This window comes from Oncorhynchus mykiss, chromosome 21 (genome assembly GCF_057628025.1).
Source record: "Oncorhynchus mykiss isolate SJ-2025 chromosome 21, ASM5762802v1, whole genome shotgun sequence".
Taxonomy (NCBI): Eukaryota; Metazoa; Chordata; class Actinopteri; order Salmoniformes; family Salmonidae; genus Oncorhynchus; species Oncorhynchus mykiss.
This window is the reverse complement of record NC_143042.1, coordinates 30,201,400-30,222,749: the sequence shown is the minus strand read 5'-3', so window position 1 is coordinate 30,222,749 and position 21,350 is coordinate 30,201,400.

Sequence of the window (21,350 nt, the reverse complement as noted above, 5' to 3'; positions counted from 1 at the left end):
CAAGGAGCACTGTGCAAGCGATAATATTGAAATGGAAGGAGTATCAGACCACTGCAAATCTACCAAGACCTGGCCGTCCCTCTAAACTTTCAGCTCATACAAGGAGAAGACTGATCAGAGATGCAGCCAAGAGGCCCATGATCACTCTGGATGAACTGCAGAGATCTACAGCTGAGGTGGGAGACTCTGTCCATAGGACAACAATCAGTCGTATATTGCACAAATCTGGCCTTTATGGAAGAGTGGCAAGAAGAAAGCCATTTCTTAAAGATATCCATAAAAAGTGTCATTTAAAGTTTGCCACAAGCCACCTGGGAGACACACCAAACATGTGGAAGAAGGTGCTCTGGTCAGATGAAACCAAAATTGAACTTTTTGGCAACAATGCAAAACGTTATGTTTGGCGTAAAAGCAACACAGCTGAACACACCATCCCCACTGTCAAACATGGTGGAGGCAGCATCATGGTTTGGGCCTGCTTTTCTTCAGCAGGGACAGGGAAGATGGTTAAAATTGATGGGAAGATGGATGGAGCCAAATATAGGACCATTCTGGAAGAACCTGATGGAGTCTGCAAAAGACCTGAGACTGGGACGGAGATTTGTCTTCCAACAAGACAATGATCCAAAACATAAAGCAAAATCTACAATGGAATGGTTCAAAAATAAACATATCCAGGTGTTAGAATGGCCAAGTCAAAGTCCAGACCTGAATCCAATCGAGAATCTGTGGAAAGAACTGAAAACTGCTGTTCACAAATGCTCTCCATCCAACCTCACTGAGCTCGAGCTGTTTTGCAAGGAGGAATGGGAAAAAATGTCAGTCTCTCGATGTACAAAACTGATAGAGACATACCCCAAGCGACTTACAGCTGTAATCGCAGCAAAAGGTGGCGCTACAAAGTATTAACTTAAGGGGGCTGAATAATTTTGCACGCCCAATTTTTCAGTTTTTGATTTGTTAAAAGTTTGAAATATCCAATAAATGTCGTTCCACTTCATGAGTGTGTCCCACTTGTTGTTGATTCTTCACAAAAAAATACAGTTTTATATCTTTATGTTTGAAGCCTGAAATGTGGCAAAAGGTCGCAAAGTTCAAGGGGGCCGAATACTTTCGCAAGGCACTGTATTTGTGCATTAAATTTGAGAGAAATAAGCTTTTGTGTGTATGGAAAATGTCTGGGATTGTTTTATTTCAGCTCATGAAACCAACACTTTAAATGTTGACTATATTTTTCCTCAGTATAAACACACACACACATTCCGGTCTAAAATGTATATATTTCTCAATTCCATTCTTTTACTTTTTAGATTCGTTGGTAGTGTTAGATATTACTGCACTGTTGGAGCTAGGAACACAAGCATTTCCTTACACCCGTGATAACATCTGCTAAATATTTATATGCGACCAATAACATATGATTCAATTAATGAGCAATTGTTGTTTACTGTCTGTATTCCTACTGTAACAGTATGGCTTCCGTCCCTCCCTCGCCCCTACCTGGGTTCAAACCAGGGACTTTCTGCACACTTCGACTGCCTCCCACTAAGCACCGTAATATGCTGACCAGACCGGACACGTTGCGTGCGCGAGTGTCGCAAAATAAATTTAGAAAGCCATATTATGCAATTATTTCACCCACACTGCTCACGCGCGCCAACGAGAGTCTGCGACGCCAAGGGCTAAAATAGAAGTCGTTCCTATTTCTGACGCAGATTGCGCTGAAAGTAGTTACTCCAAGACTAATATAAGTCATTATGCCAAAGCCATTCCTTTACTCTCCGCTATCAAAAACATTTCTCCAGTTTTGCTCATAATGAGAGGCAATGAAGCTAGCTAGGCTAGTTAGACTACAGTACAGGTATAGCAAACAACACAGCTAGCTAGCTAGCGAAACTTGGCTTGTAGTTGTAATAATGGAGCTGTGAGTCGGGAAGCATGTGCAGGTGAAATGTTTAATAAAACAAAACCAGGAATGAGGCCATTCCATGTGGCTACACAAGAATAATACCAACTGGTAAGTGAACAATAGAGAGTGAGGGGAAGAAATTATGAAGGTAATGAAGTCCAGGTGTGAATCACAATGATTAACAGGTGTGCATAATGATGAATCCCAGGACCAGTGGATAGTATTCCTGTGACGTTGCACGCCGTAGGGGAGGAGCAGATGTTACAGTACCTCCCCTCTGACTGATGTCATCGATGTATACACTCACCTGACATCCAAGCATGTCACTGAACACCTCGTTGACGAATGCCTGGAACACTGACGGAGCATTGGCTAAGCCAAAGAGCATAACCAAGTACTCATATTGGCCAGACATCACGCTGAACGCCGTCTTCAACTCATGCCCCTCCTGGATGCGATTATAGGCACTCCGCAGGTACAGTTTGGGGAAGAACTGGGCCCAGTGGAGTTGCTTGATAGCTGACGGCACCAACGGGAGAGGGTACCGATACTTCATGGTGATGTCATTGAGTCCACGGTAATTGATACATGGGCCTAATCTACCCTCCTTCTTGGCCACAAAGAAAAATAAACCAGCCGACGCAGGAGAAGTGGATGTGCGGATGAAACCCTAATTGAGCGCCTCTTGAATGTAATCCTCAATGGCCTGGGTCTCAGCCACAGACAGAGGGTAGATGCCTCTGCGCGGAGGTGTAGCATCAGAAAACAGGTCGATGGCACAGTCTCAGGGGTGATGAGGAGGGAGACAGGTAGCGCGGTTCTTGGAGAATACCTCCCTTAGGTCCTGGTAATCCTCTGGGATGTTGCGCTCTGGCATTCAGATAACCAGTCTGATTCTCCTCCACGACTATGAGATCGTAGGGAGGCCGAGGATGATTTTGAACTGGTGCACTGGTGATGAAGAAGGGGATGTTCTCCTGGTGATTGGACCACGATGAGGGTGAGTGATGTTTCCAGATCCTAATAGCTGACAGTCGAGACCTTGAACCGGAAAAGGAGAGGAGAGCGGGCAGATGGTAATGTTGAGGGAGGAGGCAAGGGTCTGATCCATAAAGTTCCCCGCGGCACTGGGAATCCACTAAAGCTGTAGACACAGTACATGAGGGACAGCCAACAAGAGTGATGGATACCATAAAGAGTCAGGAAGAGCTGAATCTGGAATAGTCACTCCTGGTCCAGGGTATGGGACATCACGTGACCATCCCTTTGCTCTTGTGGATTCTGAAGTAGCAGACTCAGCTGGAGCTTGTGCCCTCCTTGCCTACAGTACAGACATTGCCCCAGCTGTATCCATCTGTGTCATTCTGCTGCGGAAAGGCGTGTGACCCCTACCTCCAATAGGTTCAGGCTTTGATCCCAGCCGTCTGATTCCCCTGCTGTAGCTGAAGCAGACGCTCACCTTCCTCTCTGCCATCCGCGGGATAATCGAAAATGCATTTTAACAAAGCCATGAATCCCTCATAATAATTTAGGTCCTCCTCTCCTCTATTCCAGACGGCGTAGCTCGTTCCAATGCCCGCCCGGTCAGCAGAGAAATAACCATGGCAACCTTAGACCTCTCGGGCGTGGGAACTCCCAACTGGTGTGAAAAATAGAGGGAGCACTCAAGGAGGAAGCCACGGAATTTGGATGGTGTACTATCGTATTTCTCTTGGAGGGATATGGTATCGCTGACCTGAGCGGGTTGCTGAATGGGCCGTTGCGCTGGCTCGCTGGGTTGACTGGCTCTAAAGTATCCGCTGCTGCTGCGCTTCAGACTGCGGAGAACCTCTTCCATGGCCATCCCCAGTTGAGCCAGATGGTCATGGTGTTGACGTAGGTTGTTCGTCGACCATCTGAGAGATATCTGGTTTTCCTGTTTCTTCCATAGTTTGAGTTGGTATTCTGTAATGATGGAGCTGTAAATTTGGATGCAGGTGAAACGTTTAATAAGACAACAAAACCAGGAATGAGATCATTCCATGTTGCTACACGCCGGTACACAATAATAATACCAACTGGTGAGTGAACATAAGACAGTGACATATAAAGTGATGAAGGTAATGAAGTCCAGGTGTGAATCATAACGATTAACAGGTGCCCGTAATGATGAGTGCCAGGTGTGCGTAATGATGAATCCCAGGACCGGTGGTTAGTGTTCCGGTGACATCGTACGCCAGAGGGGAGGGGAGGAGCAGGAGAAGATGTGACAGTAGTGGTTCTAGCAAGCCCCATTATGGCCAAATTGAGCACCAACACTGACTTGGTTAAAGCTTATGTTGGTAGCTAGCTACAGACATCAAAATAACTTAGCTGTTTGTCATTTACCCTCCTGAGTCCAGGTCCAGCTGGTCTAGGCTACCACCGCTGCATGCTGGTCTCACAATTCTTTTTTTTTTGCAGTCTAAACTCATCTTCAGTATATTCCATAAAAACCTGTTTCGTCATCCAGCACTTCTTGGAATCATCAGAAGCAGCCATTGAAGCTAACTGTTCAGCAGTCCTGGATAGGCTGTGCATGGTAACACAGCTCCTGTCAACCTCTAAACTAGTACCTTCCCTGTTTAGAAGAGCCTGCTTTCGAGGGTGGGGACAAGGAAGTATGGCTCCCATCTTTACAAAGCAATGGAGTCCAATGGCTCTACTGAACAAGGACAACCATATCTACTCGCTGTTAGTGTGATCATGCAATCGGCAAAACACACGGCTACAATAATTTCTTAATTTCTCCTAAAAATGACTCCATTCATTTTTAAATCAGACAGCAGGCTCATTCAACCAATGATGTCATTGGTTGAACTCTCCCAGTGCAAAAATAAATATATATAATTTATATATATTTATGTAGCGAGACTGGGAATACACCCCAAATAGTGTCCAACAGTGAAGTTTCCCTTTAATTGATATCCCAATCATTGTTTTTCTTTGCCTTCTCCCTCTCTCCTTTCCTCATTCCACACCTTCCATTCTTTTATTGATTTGGGCTTGCTTTTGTTTTTGCTGTCGTTGAGGACCTGGGCAGTTCTCATGTCAGAGAGATATGAGCCAGAAAGAAGAGTTATACCATTTTCACTTCCTCTACTCCTCTTAGCTCAGCTCTTAAATTTTTTTCTGTTCAATTTCTTTCCCTTTTTCTTAGGGGTGTTTTAGTAATCTCTAGGGAGAAGTCCGCGATTGAACGGACATGACTCGTCATTCTTCACAGACAGAGTGAGAGAGGAATAAATAAAGATAAACAACTGATCCTTCTGCAACAACTGAGAGAGAGAGAGGGTGAGCAATATAACAAAATAAAAAGAAGTAGCAGGACTTTCCTGTTTTACATGTTATTTTGGCATTAATGCGTTTCATATCAGTTTGCAAACAATGTAAATAAAAAAAAACAACAAAAAAAAATATATATATATATAACATTGAGTTAATAAAGCCGCTTACAAACATCTTTTTTGTTTTCTTGAGTAAGGCAGCTCCAAAATGCAGGTGTTTCAAGGGGACACTACGTCAGGGTGAAGAGCTAGAAAATTCAATCCCCTTGGTTGCTGCCATAGAGTTACATTAGAAGTGCCCATACAAAAGAAGGCTCAAGGTCATTGGCCACAAATAAAATTACAGCAAATCACATATCCACAGTAGCTTTGATTGGACTGATCATGTCAACAGCATGATTTCAAAATCTTAGCTTGCAGTCCTCATCTTGAATCAAGTCAACAATCTACCGGCAAATCATTTTTAATCCTTGTCATATGAATAGCAATTATAGATAAAACTTATCAGTGCTCATCGGCCATTAGACATAAACATTGCACAACAAGTTGGAAATTGCAAATTCATCAATGAGCGGCATGGAAGGAATCAGTGGCTAACTGCAAGCATTGCAAAGCAACCATTAGCTTGCTATTCAGTGGAGTGGCTGTGTGATCCCAAGTCGAATATTAAAGGTCTCTATCCCTAGTTAAGAATTCTAAACATTCAACATTGGCCATGCTGTAAATGAAGCAGGATTTTTGCCGCGCTCAAATCAACTGGAAACTTGGATCTGCAAAATCTGACTTTAGTGAGTTCAAGACAACTGGGAACTCGGGAAAAACAAGCTATGACTGGGAAAATACGTTTCGTACTTTCATCCAACTCGGAATTGTACATTCGGAACTCTGGCCTCTTTCTAGAGCGACGACCTAATGATCACTGAAGTCATCCTGATTCTACTTTTTTTATCAGAGTTTCCAGTTGTTTGAAAGCACCATGAATCCAGAGAATGCCAGACTTTGATGACAAAGTTTGATGAAAGAATCTGCCCACGAAGGACTTCCGTGCCACCTTCCTGTTCAAGTGAGCACAGCACAACAAGGTGAGTCCAAAGATGTCTTGTATGCTGCTGCATAAATTATGCAATATGCCAGGGAGATATGTACAGTGTACTGTAGCTATCAGGTATGAATGTAAGACCCAGATGCAGACAACGTCAAATTAACAATGATTTAATAATCCAACAGGCGCAGGCAATAGACAGGTCAAGGCAGTCAGTAAACCAGAGGTGGGACAACAGTACTGGACAGCAGGCAGGCTCAGGGTAGGCAGAGGTGGGGCAAAGGTACAGGGTGGCAGGCAGGATCAGGGTCAGGGGCAAGCAGAGTGGTCAGGCAGGTGGGCTCAGAGTCAGGACAGGCAAGGGTCAAAGCCAGGAGGGTGAGAAAAAGAGAGACTGGGAAAAGCAGGAGCTGAGACACAAAAACACGGGTTGACTTGACAAACAAGACGAACTGGCAACAGACAAACAGAGAACAGAGGTATAAATACCCAGGGGATCATTGGGAAGATGGGCGACACCTAGAGGGGGGTGGAGACAATCACAAAGACAGGTGAAACAGATCAGGGTATGACAATACCCCCCCTCTAGAGGCGCCACCTGGTGTCCTACCTGGGCGCATACCTGGTTGACCGGGGTGCCGGCGGTGGAATTCGGCGATGAGGGCTGGGTCCAGGATGTCTCTAGCGGGGACCCAGCACCTCTCGTCCGGGCCATAACCCTCCCAGTCAACCGGGTACTGGAAACCCCTGCCCCGTGGTCGAACACTCATGAGGTGTCATAACTCCCGGCGCCGACAGAGATGGCCGCCTCGCTTCGCGTTCCTAGGAAACTATGCAGTTTTTTGTTTTTTTACGTGTTATTTCTTACATTGGTACCCCAGGTCATCTTAGGTTTCATTACATACAGTCGAGAAGAACTACTGAATATAAGAGCAGCGTCAACTCACCATCAGTACGACCAAGAATATGACTTTTGCGAAGCGGATCCTGTGTTCTGCCTTTCACCCAGGACAACGGAATGGATCCCAGCCGGCGACCCAAAAAAACTACTTCGTAAAAGGGGAAACGAAGCGGTCTTCTGGTCAGACTCCGGAGATGGGCACATCGTGCACCACTCCCTAGCATACTTCTCGCCAATGTCCAGTTGATGAAATCCGAGCAAGGGTAGCATTCCAGAGGGACATCAGAGACTGTAACGTTCTTTGCTTCACGGAAACATGGCTCACTGGAGAGACGCTATCGGAGTCGGTGCAGCCAGCTGGTTTCTCCATGCATCGCGCCGACAGAAACAAACATCTTTCTGGTAAGAAGAGAGGCGGGGGCGTAGGCTTCATGGTTAACGAGACGTGGTGTGGTTACAACAACATACAGGAACTCAAGTCCTTCTGTTCACCTGATTTAGAATTCCTCACAATCAAATGTATCTACCAAGGGAATTCTCTTCGATTATAATCACAGCCGTATATATTCCCCCCCAAGCAGACACATCGATGGCTCTGAACAAACTTTATTTGACTCTTTGCAAACGGGATTCCATATATCCTGAGGCTGCATTCATTGTAGCTGGGGATTTTAACAAGGCTAATCTGAAAACAAGACTCCCTAAATTGTATCAGCATATCGATTGCGCAACCAGGGCTGGAAAAACCTTGGATCATTGCTATTCTAACTTTCGCGACAAATATAAGGCCCTGCTCTCCTTTCGGAAAAGCTGACCACGACTCCATTTTGTTGATCCCTGCCTACAGACAGAAACTAAAACAAGAAGCTCCCGCGCTGAGGTCTGTTCAACGCTGGTGCGATCAATCTGATTCCACACTCCAAGACTGCTTCCATCACGTGGACTGGGATATGTTTCGTATTGCATCAAACAACAACATTGACGAATACGCTGATTCGGTGAGTGAGTTCATTAGAACGTGCGTTGAAGATGTCGTTCCCATAGCAACGATTAAAACATTCTCAAATCAGAAACCGTGGATTGATGGCAGCATTCGCGTGAAACTGAAAGTGCGAACCACTGCTTTTAATCAGGGCAAGGTGACCGGAAACATGACCGAATACAAACAGTGTAGCTATTCCCTCCGCAAGGCAATCAAACAAGCTAAGCGTCAGTATAGAGACAAAGTAGAATCTCAATTCAACGGTTCAGACACAAGAGGTATGTGGCAGGGTCTACAGTCAATCACAGATTACAAAAAGAAAACCAGCCCCGTCACGGACCAGGATGTCTTGCTCCCAGACAGACTAAATAACTTTTTTGCCCAACCAAAACATGCAGACTCTCCTTCACTGCAGCCGACGTGAGGAAAACATTTAAACGTGTTAACCCTCGCAAGGCTGCAGACCCACACGGAATCCCCAGCCGCGCCCTCAGAGCATGCGCAGACCAGCTTGCTGGTGTGTTTACGGACATATTCAATCAATCCCTATCCCAGTCTGTGGTCCCACATGCTTCAAGAGGGCCACCATTGTTCCTGTTCCCAAGAAAGCTAAGGTAACTGAGCTGAACGACTACCGCCCCGTAGCACTCACTTCCCTCATCATGAAGTGCTTTGAGAGACTAGTCAAGGACCATATCACCTCCACCCTACCTGACACCCTAGACCCACTCCAATTTGCTTACCGCCCAAATAGGTCCACAGACGATGCAATCTCAACCACACTGCACACTGCCCTAACCCATCTGGACAAGAGGAATACCTATGTGAGAATGCTGTTCATCGACTAGAGCTCAGCATTTAACACCATAGTGCCCTCCTAGCTCGTCATCAAGCTCGAGACCCTGGGTCTCGACCCCGCCCTGTGCAACTGGGTACTAGACTTCCTGACGGGCCGCCCCCAGGTGGTGAGGGTAGGCAACAACATCTCCACCCCACTGATCCTCAACACTGGGGCCCCACAAGGGTGCGTTCTGAGCCCTCTCCTGTACTCCCTGTTCACCCACGACTGCGTGGCCACGCACGCCTCCAACTCAATCATCAAGTTTGCGGACGACACAACAGTGGTAGGCTTGATTACCAACAACGACAAGACGGCCTACAGGGAGGAGGTGAGGGCCCTCGGAGTGTGGTGTCAGGAAAATAACCTCACACTCAATGTCAACAAAACTAAGGAGATGATTGTGGACTTCAGGAAACAGCAGAGGGAACACCCCCCTATCCACATTGATGGAACAGTACTGGAGAGGGTAGTAAGCTTTAAGTTCCTTGGCGTACACATCACAGACAAACTGAATTGGTCCACCCACACAGACAGCATTGTGAAGAAGGCGCAGCAGTGCCTCTTCAACCTCAGGAGGCTGAAGAAATTCGGCTTGTCACCAAAAGCACTCACAAACTTCACCGCCTGGTACTGCAACTGCTCCGCCCACAACTGTAAGGCTCTCCAGAGGGTAGTGAGGTTTGCACAATGCATCACCGGGGGCAAACTACCTGCCCTCCAGGACACCTACACCACCCGATGTCACAGGAAGGCCATAAAGATCATCAAGGACAACAACCACCCGAGCCACTGCCTGTTCACCCCGCTATCATCCAGAAGGCGAGGTCAGTACAGGTGCATCAAAGCTGGGACCGAGAGACTTAAAAACAGCTTCTATCTCAAGGCCATCAGACTGTTAAACAGCCACCACTAACATTGAGTGGCTGCTGCCAACACACTGACTCAACTCCAGCCACTTTAATAATGGGAATTGATGGGAAATGATGTAAAATATATCACTAGCCACTTTAAACAATGCTACCTAATATAATGTTTACATACCCTACATTATCTCATATGTATACGTATATACTGTACTCTATATCATCTACTGCATCTTTATGTAATACATGTATCACTAGCCACTTTAACTATGCCACTTTGTTTACATACTCATCTCAGATGTATACACTGTACTCAATACCATCTACTGTATCTTGCCTATGCCACTCTGTACCATCACTCATTCATATATCTTTATGTACATATTCTTTATCCCCTTACACTTGTGTCTATAAGGTAGTAATTTTGGAATTGTTAGCTAGATTACTTCTTGGTTATTACTGCATTCTCGGAACTAGAAGCACAAGCATTTCGCTACACTCGCATTAACATCTGCAACCATGTGTATGTGACAAATAACATTTTATTTGATTTGTCTCACCGTGTACGCCAGATGGCCATCGATGACACGAGGAGGAGGGGTGGGCCTGGAAACAGAAGACAAAGGGCTGTGAGACACAGGCTTAATCCTAGACACGTAGAAATGAAGGTGAATACGGAGGGTACAGAGTAACAAAAGACAAACAGCAATGGGACGAATGACTCTAGAGATGGGGAACGAGCCGATGAAATGGGGGGAAAGTTTATGGGACACACCCAGGGGGGCAGGTACCGGGTGAAAGGCCATACCCTTTGCCCAAGCAGATAGCATGGAGCAGGGGTCCGGTGGCGATCCGCTTGTCGCCTATACCTGGAATTGGTCTTCAATAGAGCGACCTGGGCTCTCTTCCAGGTAAGGCGATAGCGGCGGATGAACATCTGGGCAGAGGGATTGCTGACATCCTCCTCTTGCTCGGGGAAGAGCGGAGGCTGATATCCCAAGGAACACTCGAAGGGTGAGAGACCCGTGGCAGAGCAAGAAAGGGTGATGTGAGAGTACTCAACCCATACCAATTGCTGACTCCAGGTGGTAGGGTTGGTGGAGACTAGGAGCGTGGTAAGGTTGTTGGAGACTAGTCCTGGTTGGCTCTCTCCGACTGGCCGTTGGACTGGGGGTGTAATCTGGAGGACAGGCTGGTCGATGACCCAATGAGGGTGCAGAACGCCTTCCAGAACCGGGACGAGATCTGCGGACTCCAGTTGGAGACCATGTCCACTAGGAGTCCGTGGATCCAGAAGACGTGCTGCACCATAAGCTGGGCCGTTTCCTTGACCGAGGGTAGTTTGGGGAGAGGAATGAAGTGGGCGACTTTGGAAAACCGGTCGACCACAGGATGGCAGTGTTGCCCTTTGTCACGGGGAGACCCGTGACAAAATTCAGGGATATATGGGACCAGGGATAGTGAGGGACAGGCAGTGGTTAGAAAAGACCAACCGGAGCTTGCCGACGAGTCTTGTTCTGTGTGCAAACCGTGAAGGCGGCGACAAACGCAGCAAAATCTGGAACCATAGTAGGCCACCATAAGCATTGTTGCACGAAGGCCAGGGTCCAATGAGAGCCCGGGTGACAGACAAGCCTGGAAGAATGGGCCCACTCCAGGACTGCGGAGAGGACAGTATCAGGCACAAACATCCGGTTATCTGGGCCCTCCCCCCCCCCAAGGTTCGGCTGGGACCGCTGTGCCTCCCGACCTGTTTTCCTATACCCCAGCTGAGTGCCGTCGCCAGGCACGAGGTGGGAATGATGGTCTCGGGCTCCGGGGTGATAACCTTGGGGTTTTAGCGGTGAGACAGGGCATCCGGCTTGATGTTCTTGGGAGAAGTTGAACCGGATAAACAGCAGGGCCCATCTCGCTTGCCTGAAGTTGAGGCCCTTGGCAGGGTGGAGATACTCCAGGTTTTTGTGGCCGGTCCACAAAATGAACGGATGTCCAGTCCTAGCCAGTGCCTCCATTCCTCCAACGTCATCTTCACCGAAGCTCCCAATTCCCCACATCGTAGTTCCTCTCTGTGGTATTGAGGTGGTGGGAGAAGAAGATGCAGGGATGCAGCTTAAGGTCCAGGGCAGAACATTGGGACAGGACAGCCCCCACTCCGACATCCGAAGCATCGGCCTCCACCACGAACTGACGGGAAGGGTCAGGATGAACCAGGATAGGAGCAGTGGTGAAGTGGTGTTTAAGGTCGAGGAACACTAGGTCAGCGGCAGATGCCATGTGAACGGAACCTTGGTAGAGATGAATGCAGTCAGAGGGGAGCCCAGGGTGCAGTAACCCCAAATAAAGCGTAGATAAAAGTTGGCGAACCCCAGGAAGCATTGTAGCTGCACCCTGGACATAAGCAGAGTCCAATCCACCACCGCTCTCAACTTCTCGGGATCCATCTGGACAATCCCACCAGAGATGATGCAGCCCAGAAAGGGAATAGTGGAGCGATGGAACACTTTGAGCCTTAACAAACAACTGGTTCTCCAGAGGCGCTGGATGTCAGATGTGGAGCACGTGTTCTTGGGGGGAGCGGGAGAAGACGAGGATGTCATCAATGTAGACAAACCGGTTCAGCATGTAGCGGAGAACATCATTCACCAGAGCCTGGAACATGGCAGGGGAGTAGGTGAGGCCAAAGGGCATGACTAGATATGCGTAGTGGCCGCTGCCCATGTTGAAGGTGGACCCCTCTCGTAATCTGCACCAAGTGCCAAGCGGTAGGCGTTCCGTAGATCCAGCTTGGAGAAAACAGTGTCCCCTTGGAGCAGAAATTTGTGATAGCAGATAATTGTTCTTCACAGTAATGTCATTGAGTCCCCGGTAGTCAATGCACTGGTGCAGGGTCTTGTCCTTTATCTCCACGAAGAAGGTACCTGCACCAGCGGGAGACTAAGAGGGACGGATAAATCCTGTAACTAGGGAGTCCCCAATGTAGGTCTCCATAGCCATGGTCTCTGGTCCCGACAGAGAGTACAGACATCCCCAGGGTGGCGTGGTGCTTGGGAGAAGGTCAATCCCGCAGTCATAGGGGCGGTGTGGTAGAAAGGAAGTGGCCCGGGACTTGCTGAACACCTCCCGGAGGTCCTGGTACTCCGCAGGAATGGCGGAGAGGTCAGGAGCAACTTCCGAGAACCCAGGAAGATGTCCCGGGGCAGGTTGCACCGACATCAAACAATGGGCGTGGTAGAACGGACTCCAGCCCTTGATAGCACCCATAGACCAGTTCATGAGGGGGTTGTGTCGCTGGAGCCACGAGAATCCCAAAACCATGGGAATCTGGGGGGACTTGGTGAGCAGGATGGTCAAAAGCGATGAGGGAGTCACGATCCGTGAGTAACTACTGAGCAGTATGCTCGTCCTTAACCTCCTCCGAGATGCCGTGCAGGAACATGACGAACAGTGCTTCCTGGTTCCACGCACTCTCCGCAGCCAATGTGCGGAAATCCACTGAATAGTCAGCCACTCTGCGGGTGTCCTGCCGGAGCTGGATTAGCTTCTGGGCAGCTTCTCTCCCGGAGATGGGGCATGAAAAACCTTCTTCACCTCTCCCACAAACACCTCCAGACTCACGCAAATGGCCAGCTGTTGTTCCCATATGGTGGTAGCCCAGGTGAGAGACCTTCCAGACATCAGCGTGATGAGGTAGGCTATCCGAGGGAAAGAATGAGGGTAGGCTCTCGAAAATGAAGGCACACTGAGCTAAAAACGCACAGGCAGGTGCTCGGCTCTCCATTAAAACGTTCCTGAGAAGTAAACGGGGCTCCCGGGAAGGTGGAGTGGCCGGTGGGGTGTCGCTGCTAACCCCCGAGTTACTGAGGGGCGGTGGGGTTATCATCGTGGCAGGCTGCGGTCATAGCAATCAGCGAACATTTAGACCCCTCTATAAGGCCACAAAACAATTTCCCGTGCCTACCAATGGAGGCTCCTGGGGAGGAGATGGTGTTGCGCAACGGGCCCGGGTCTGCTGGGTCAGTCATGGCCAGTTCGTACTATCAGGTATGAAGGTAAGACCCAGATGAATTAACAATGGTTTAATGATCCAACAGGGGCAGGCAATAGACAGGTCAAGGCAGGCAAGGGTCAGTAAACCAGAGGTGGGACAATGGTACCGGGCGGCAGGCAGACTCAGGGTCAGGGCAGGCAGAGTGGTCAGGACAGGCAAGGGTCAAAGCCAGGAGGGTGAGAAAAAGAGAGACTGGGAAAAGCAGGCGCTGAGACACAAAAACACTGGTTGTCTTGCCAAACAAGACAAACTGGCATCAGACAAACAGAGAACAGAGGTATAAATACACAGAGGATAATGGGGAAGATGGGCGAAACCTTGAGGGGGGTAAAACAGATCCGTCTGTGACAATGGCTAAGAAAGTAATATTAAGTGTATGTTGTGTAGTAAGTTGTTAGTAGACCATGTGCCTCACCCTAATAATTTGGTCTATTTTCATCTCTTCATTTTGCTACTGTTCTGACTTGGTGGTGCACATGCAGCATATAACCAACCTGTTTTTGTGAAATGTAATCATCGAATATTGTAAGAGCTTTCATTGTCTTCTTATATGCCCCCTTTATTTATTCCATGGTTCTGACTTGGTGTACAGGGAGAACACTAAGAATGGCCCATATTCTGAATTTTGTTGCTGTACTGTTGCTGTACATTTCAAAAGTGCTGAACTTCTAGTTATATTGACTACGTCCGTCCTAGCTCGCTCATTAATGTCTCAAATCGAAATTACGGATAGCCTCTATCCGATTGTCGTCTCCTTATGCCATAGTTTGTACATTTCAATTGTCAGAAGAAACCATCCACATTTGTTTAAGCGAGTCATGGATATCAGCTACACTACCGGTCAAAAGTTTTAGAACACCTACTCATTCAAGGGTTTTTCTTTATTTTACCTATTTTGTACATTGTAGAATAATAGTGAAGTCATCAAAACTATGAAATAACACATATGGAATCATGTTGTAACCAAAAAAGTGTTAAACAAATCAAAACAATTTAATATAAAATATATCTCTCAGTTCCCTTTCTTTGTCTGCCCTCTATTAAATGTTTTCTATATTTCTATACATTTTGGAACACACTTCATCACTCTTTAGCCCTGACCCCACCCTCTCTGCTCCCCTCTCTACTCAGAACATCGACACTGACACACTCTCTCTCCCTCTCAAACCAATTCCATTCAATATTGTCCTGCAGTATTGTACCTAGATTGATCTATGGGTCTCACTTTTTATTCTGTGATTGGTGATCTATCTACACTAGGGGATTTATTATGACCAGGGGCCAGTCCCAATTGGCACCCTATTCCCATTCCAAATAGCACTCCAATCCCTTTGTAGTGCACTACACACCACACACACAATATATGGAATAGGGTGCCATATGGGACACAACCCAGGGGTCTCTAGATGAACTAACCTTAAGAGTTGGCGCCGTGGTTAAATATGTGACTTGTGGCACATGCCTACAAATCCAGTTCCATTCAGTATTCTGTACATAATGTAGAGTGATCTATGATGTGTATTGGCACAAGGGGATGAATGGAAGTAACTAGAGAGAGAGAGGAGGATGATGGTGCATGTACTGTAAAAGATGACAAAGACACACACACACACACAAACACACACACAGTTGAAGTCATTAGTTTACATACACTTAGGTCGGAGTCATTAAAACTCATTTTTCAACCACTCCACAAATTTATTGAAAACAAACTATAGTTTTGGCAAGTCGGTTAGAACATCTACTTTGTAATCTACAAGTGACTTTTCCAACAATTGTTTACAGACAGATTATTTCACTTATAATTCACTGTATCACAATTCCAGAGGGTCAGAAGTTACATACACTAAGTTGACTGTGCCTTTAAACAACTTTATGTCATGGCTTTAGAAGCTAGGAAGGAGATGCATTCTGTCTCCTAGAGATGAACGTACTTTGGTGCGAAAAGTGCAAATCAAACACAGAACAACAGCAAAGGACCTTGTAAAGATGCTGGAGGAAACAGGTACAAAAGTATCTATATCCACAGTAAAACGAGTCCTATATCGGCATAACCTAAAAGGCGTCTCAGCAAGGGAGAAGCCACTGCTCCAAAACCGCCATAAAAAAAGCCAGACTACGGTTTCCAACTGCACATGTGGACAAAGATCTTACTTTTTGGAGAAATGTCCTCTGGTCTAATGAAACAAAAATAGAGCTGTTTGGCCATAATGACCATCGTTATGTTTGGAGGAAAAAGGAGGAGGCTTGCAAGCCAAAGAACACCATCCCAACCATGAAGCACGGGGATGGCAGTATCATGTTGTGGGGGTGCTTTGCTGCAGGAGGGACTGGTACACTTCACAAAATAGATGACATAATGAGGATGGAAAAGTATGTGGATATACATCAGTCAGGAAGTTAAATCTTGGTCGCAAATGGGTCTCCAAATGGACAATGACCCTAAACATACTTCCAAAGGTGTGGCAAAATGGCTTAAGGACAACAAAGTCAAGGTATTGGAGTGGCCATTACAAAGCCCTGATCTCAATCCTATAGAACATTTGTTGGCAGAACTGAAAAAGTGTGTGCGAGCAAGGAGGCCAACAAACCTGACTCAGTTACACCAGCTCTGTTAGGAAGAATGGGCCAAAATTCACCCAACATATTGTGGGAAGCTTGTGGAAGGCTACCCGAAACTTTTGACCCAAGTTATACAATTTAAAGGCAATGCTAATTGAGTGTATGTAAACTTCTGACCCACTGGGAATGTGATGAAAGAAATAAAAGCTTAAATAAATCACTCTCTACTATTATTCTGACATTTCACATTCTTAAAATAAACTGGTAATCCTAACTAACCTAAAACAAGGAATTGTTACTCTGATTAAATGTCAGGAATTGTGAAAACTGAGTTTAAATGTATTTGGCTAAGGTGTATGTAAACTTCTGACTTCAACTGTATGTGTGTGTGCAGACATGCATGCACACACACAGAGAGACACGCACAGGCGCAGACACACACACCTGGAAAAGGAACTGTGAAATTAGTAAACCACTGAATACTCTCGGTTAAATAATTCAGTCACGGTTAATTCTACTGCAACTCAGTCAATAAAGGAAGTCAATTGAAATTCAAATCATGATCTCTCTCATATACAGTGGTGCTGCACATCCCTCCATTCAGAAGTACTACTGTAGTTCCCTGTAAGGTCAGATTACAATGGAAAAAAATATATAATATTATTATTACATACACTGGGTAGGTGCAGTGACAATTTGTTTTAAAGGTCACCCATAGTAGTACAGCACCCCTGGAGCAAATTTGGGTTAAGTGCTTTTCTCAAGGACACATCCACAGATATTCTCTTTGTCGGCTTGGGTATTCAAAACAGCAACCTTTCGTTTACTGGCCAAACGCTCTTACCTCTAGGCTACCTTCAATACCCTATAGTTTCCAAGCACCCGGATAGCCTAAACTAATTCCATCATTTTCTCAATCATTGAATCATTAATTAATTAACCTTAATTAAGGTTAATTTTGTGTAAAAGGACCCATGAGCGCCAACATGTGAAGTTCATAGGCGCCTATCAAATTGAGTGTGAAATTAAAGAGTCTATATTTTTGGGAAATGAATGCATAGATACATTTTTCAGAAATGTTTCATTGTAAAAATGAGGCATAAGTAACAGTAGCTAACCCCGATCCGTACACATTTGCGCAACCGCAGCATTCAAACGAGGCTGCAATGAAAACTAATGGGACTCTAGCGATTGTGTTGGCATCAAAATCTGGGGTATGAACTAAGTTTTTTGTCATCCTTATTTGACATGGTAATGGACCAATAGTATTGGAGAAAAGTTGAAAAAGAACTGACCCCGCTGACACTGTACGCTAAAGTGTGACGTGTCATGACGTAATGTACATTATTCAATTTGATATAGTTTATAGTGTTTAATTTACATTTGAGTTGATAAGTTGGACAAAAAAGTTGGTTTTCCCCACACAACATATCTCCCCCTTTCACTACAACGCATTTGCTTTCGCTTCCCGACCCGCCTTTTTTAAAAAGACCAGACGGAGCTCCATTGCCTTCTTCAATCATGCAGAGACGGACAGTATGAAGGTCTCGTCATTTTGTTGGAGAGGGGAGAAATTGTGCTTTACAATGGTATTCATAATAGAGTTAAGGTCAAATGCGCGATGTACAAAAGTGCGTTAGCTACCGTTAATGGCTTTGATTTCTGGTCAAACAGATGGGAAATAGGTCTTAGAAAACATCTACCAGAAAAAGTCTTAAAAGGTATTAGAAATCCATCAAAACATGGAATTACTGCAATTGAATTGGCTACATTGGGAATCCACAGTAGTCACAAACCAGAGTTGGGTTACCTGCAACGGTCCTCCTTTCCACTGGCATACTGTTATGTTCAGCTCATAACTGTTTTCCTACTTATTCCAGGGTTTTTCTTAATTTTTACTATTTTCTACATTGTAGAATAATAGTGAATACATTAAAACTATGAAATAACACATATGGAATCATGTAGTAACCAAAAACAGTGTTAAAAAAATTGAAATATATTTTATATTTGAGATTCTTCAAAGTAGCCTTGAAGACAGCTGAATCATCCTCCCTCCTCTTAAACAGCACTGACCGCAACTGATTTGAATTTGAACCAACCAAATCTGGTCTTGTTTGGGGGCGGAACTCATTAAAATCATAGCCAGTGTGAAATAATACCAATATATGCAAAGGATGATATTGCATATTTCTACCTTTCTGTAACTTTTCAGGATATATCACCAGTAAGAGAAGGACATTCATATCCATAATTATGGATTTCTGTGTAGTACATATCAGGGATCGATGAATTAATTATGTTACCGGGTGTAAATCTACTTCACTTACTGTAGTTCAACAGATATTTTCAAACTCAAGGTGTCATGTCATAGCTGACACCACCGTCTTCTTCAGATATCATTGAATCTGAATTCAGAGCAGATATTTAAGTGTTTTTTTTAAACATGGTGGCATAGAAAATTAAGGGACATTTTACCATAATTCTGGCTGAAGATATGCTACAAATCCAAATCATACAATGTGACTCACCACCTGGATTTGGTCTTATGTAGCAACATTTTAAAATAGTGTTTTTTACATTGGATACATGTAGAGACTCAGAGCTCCAAAATGATATATTATAATTGCATTTTTGAGGAACAATGGGAAAGTAATTCTGCTTTGAAAATGGATAAACTTGTAAACACTTTTGAGAAAATGGCCTTTAAATGTTTTGGCATCTAGTGAAGAGCTATCGTTCACACCCTCTTAACCTTTAGCCCCACCCATCTAGTTTCACTCTCTTTGTTTACCTCTGGATAACATGAAAACAGTCTAACCACCTCTGCTGGCAACAATTTCATTACGCTTTTTTGCCGACATTTACTGACACCGACCATATTCAACGGGTGTTGTACACTTTAGCTTAAGGCATGTAGCTAGATAGTTAGGTAAACAATGAACCTAGCCAGGTAAACAACGTGTAAGATCACACACGTCACGTAAAGTAAGCTAACGAGCCAGCCAACTAACGTTAGCTAGTTAAAAAACAATGAACATAGTGCCAAATCATGTCGTTACTACCCTGCATGAATCTGCTGGGAGCTAATCAATCAGGTTCAATGTTAGCTAGCTAACATTAGGTTCTAACTAGCAAAACAAATGACTCTGGGATACGAATAGTAACATCATACACGTAACGTTAGCTAGGGAGCCAGCCAGCTAATGTTAACTAGCTAGATAACAGCACACTTTAGCTTGAAATGAAACCACATTCTGTCAAAGTTAGAAACATGTAATATCTGAAAATGTAGCTAGCTATACTATGTTACCCATATGCATGATGGACGGTCACCCATGCCACGGTTGCCCTTGGTTTGAAGATGTAATCTCCATATCTTTAACTATCATACTGTAATTGCACTAATTTCAAAACTCGATCCTCCAGAAAGTGGAGTGCAGCTCCACTAAACTATACATTTAAAAAAAGCATGTTCGACAGGATTACCAACACAGACTGACCAGCTAAAATAGACAGAAGTCTTCTATATGGAAGACCAATCCGAACTCCTCTCTCGGCATGTCCAGCCACTCATTATCTCAGCAAATCATGGCTAGTGGGAAGGTTGCCGACTTTTTCTGTGGCTCAACCAACAAGGCTCGTAAATCAAACATTTTTATTCGTATTTACAGATAGTATACAAATTTGTTATTAAGGCACATGAAAGTTCACATTTTAGATGACATTTCTGCCAAAAAACACATTTAGATTTTTTTTTAAAACTACGCCTAGTTTCCTGAAACAGGTCACCAACGTGTTACAAATCTGTTGTGCTTAAGATCCCGGACTGCATATTTAATTGATAATCACTAAACCATTTGGTAAACCTATATATTTTAAACTATTTTGACTACTATAGATTGAGAATTATATACTGAAAACGTATGTTTGTTTAGTATAAACATATAAGGTATGATATACTCAGGAGTGTACCAAACATTAGGAGCTGCTCGTTATATGGGCTCCCGAGTGGCGCAGCAGCCTAAGGCACTGCATCTCAGTGCAAGAGGTGTCACTACAGTCCCTAGTTTGAATCCAGGCTCTCTCACATCTGGCCATGATTGGGAGCCCCACAGGGCAGTGCACAAGTCCAATTAGCCCAGCATTGTCCAGGGTAGGCCATCATTGTAAATAAGAATTTGTTCTTAACTGACTTGCCTAGTTAAATAAAAACATATAAATGCTCTTTGCAAGATATAGTCTGGCCAGGTCAATCAAATCAAAGTTTATTTGTCACGTGCGCCAAATACAACAGGTTTAGACCTTACAGGCTCTAACCAACAGTGCAAAAAATGTATTAGGTGAACAATAGGTAAGTAAAGAAATAAAAAGACAGTGAAAAATAACAGTAGCGAGGCTATATACAGTAGCGAGGCTATATAGAGGCACCGGTTAGTCGGGTTGATTGAGGTAGAAGAACATGTAGATATGGTTAAAGTGACAATGCATATATGATAAACAGAGAGTAGCAGTAGCGTAAAAGAGGGGTTGGAGGAGAAAGCTAGGAAAACTTATTGATGTCACTTGTTAAATCCACTTAAATCGGTGAAGATGAAGGGTTGAAGAATAATATTTTTTGCCTTGAGACTATTGAGACAAGGATTGTCTGTATTTTGTATTTTTTTCCTCAATGATTGTTACAGTTTTTTTAAATTGCTTTGGTGCCATTTTCACAAGCATGTTGTGAATTTTAAAAACTTTGTACAAAACTCCAAACTAAGCCTCATATTCAAAACTTTTGCTGTGCATGAATTTTCTTTGGAAACATCTTTCACAACACAACCATTAATCCAAAATAAAAGTTTACTGTAAAATACTATGAAAACATAAATTTCACCAAAACACAACATTATGT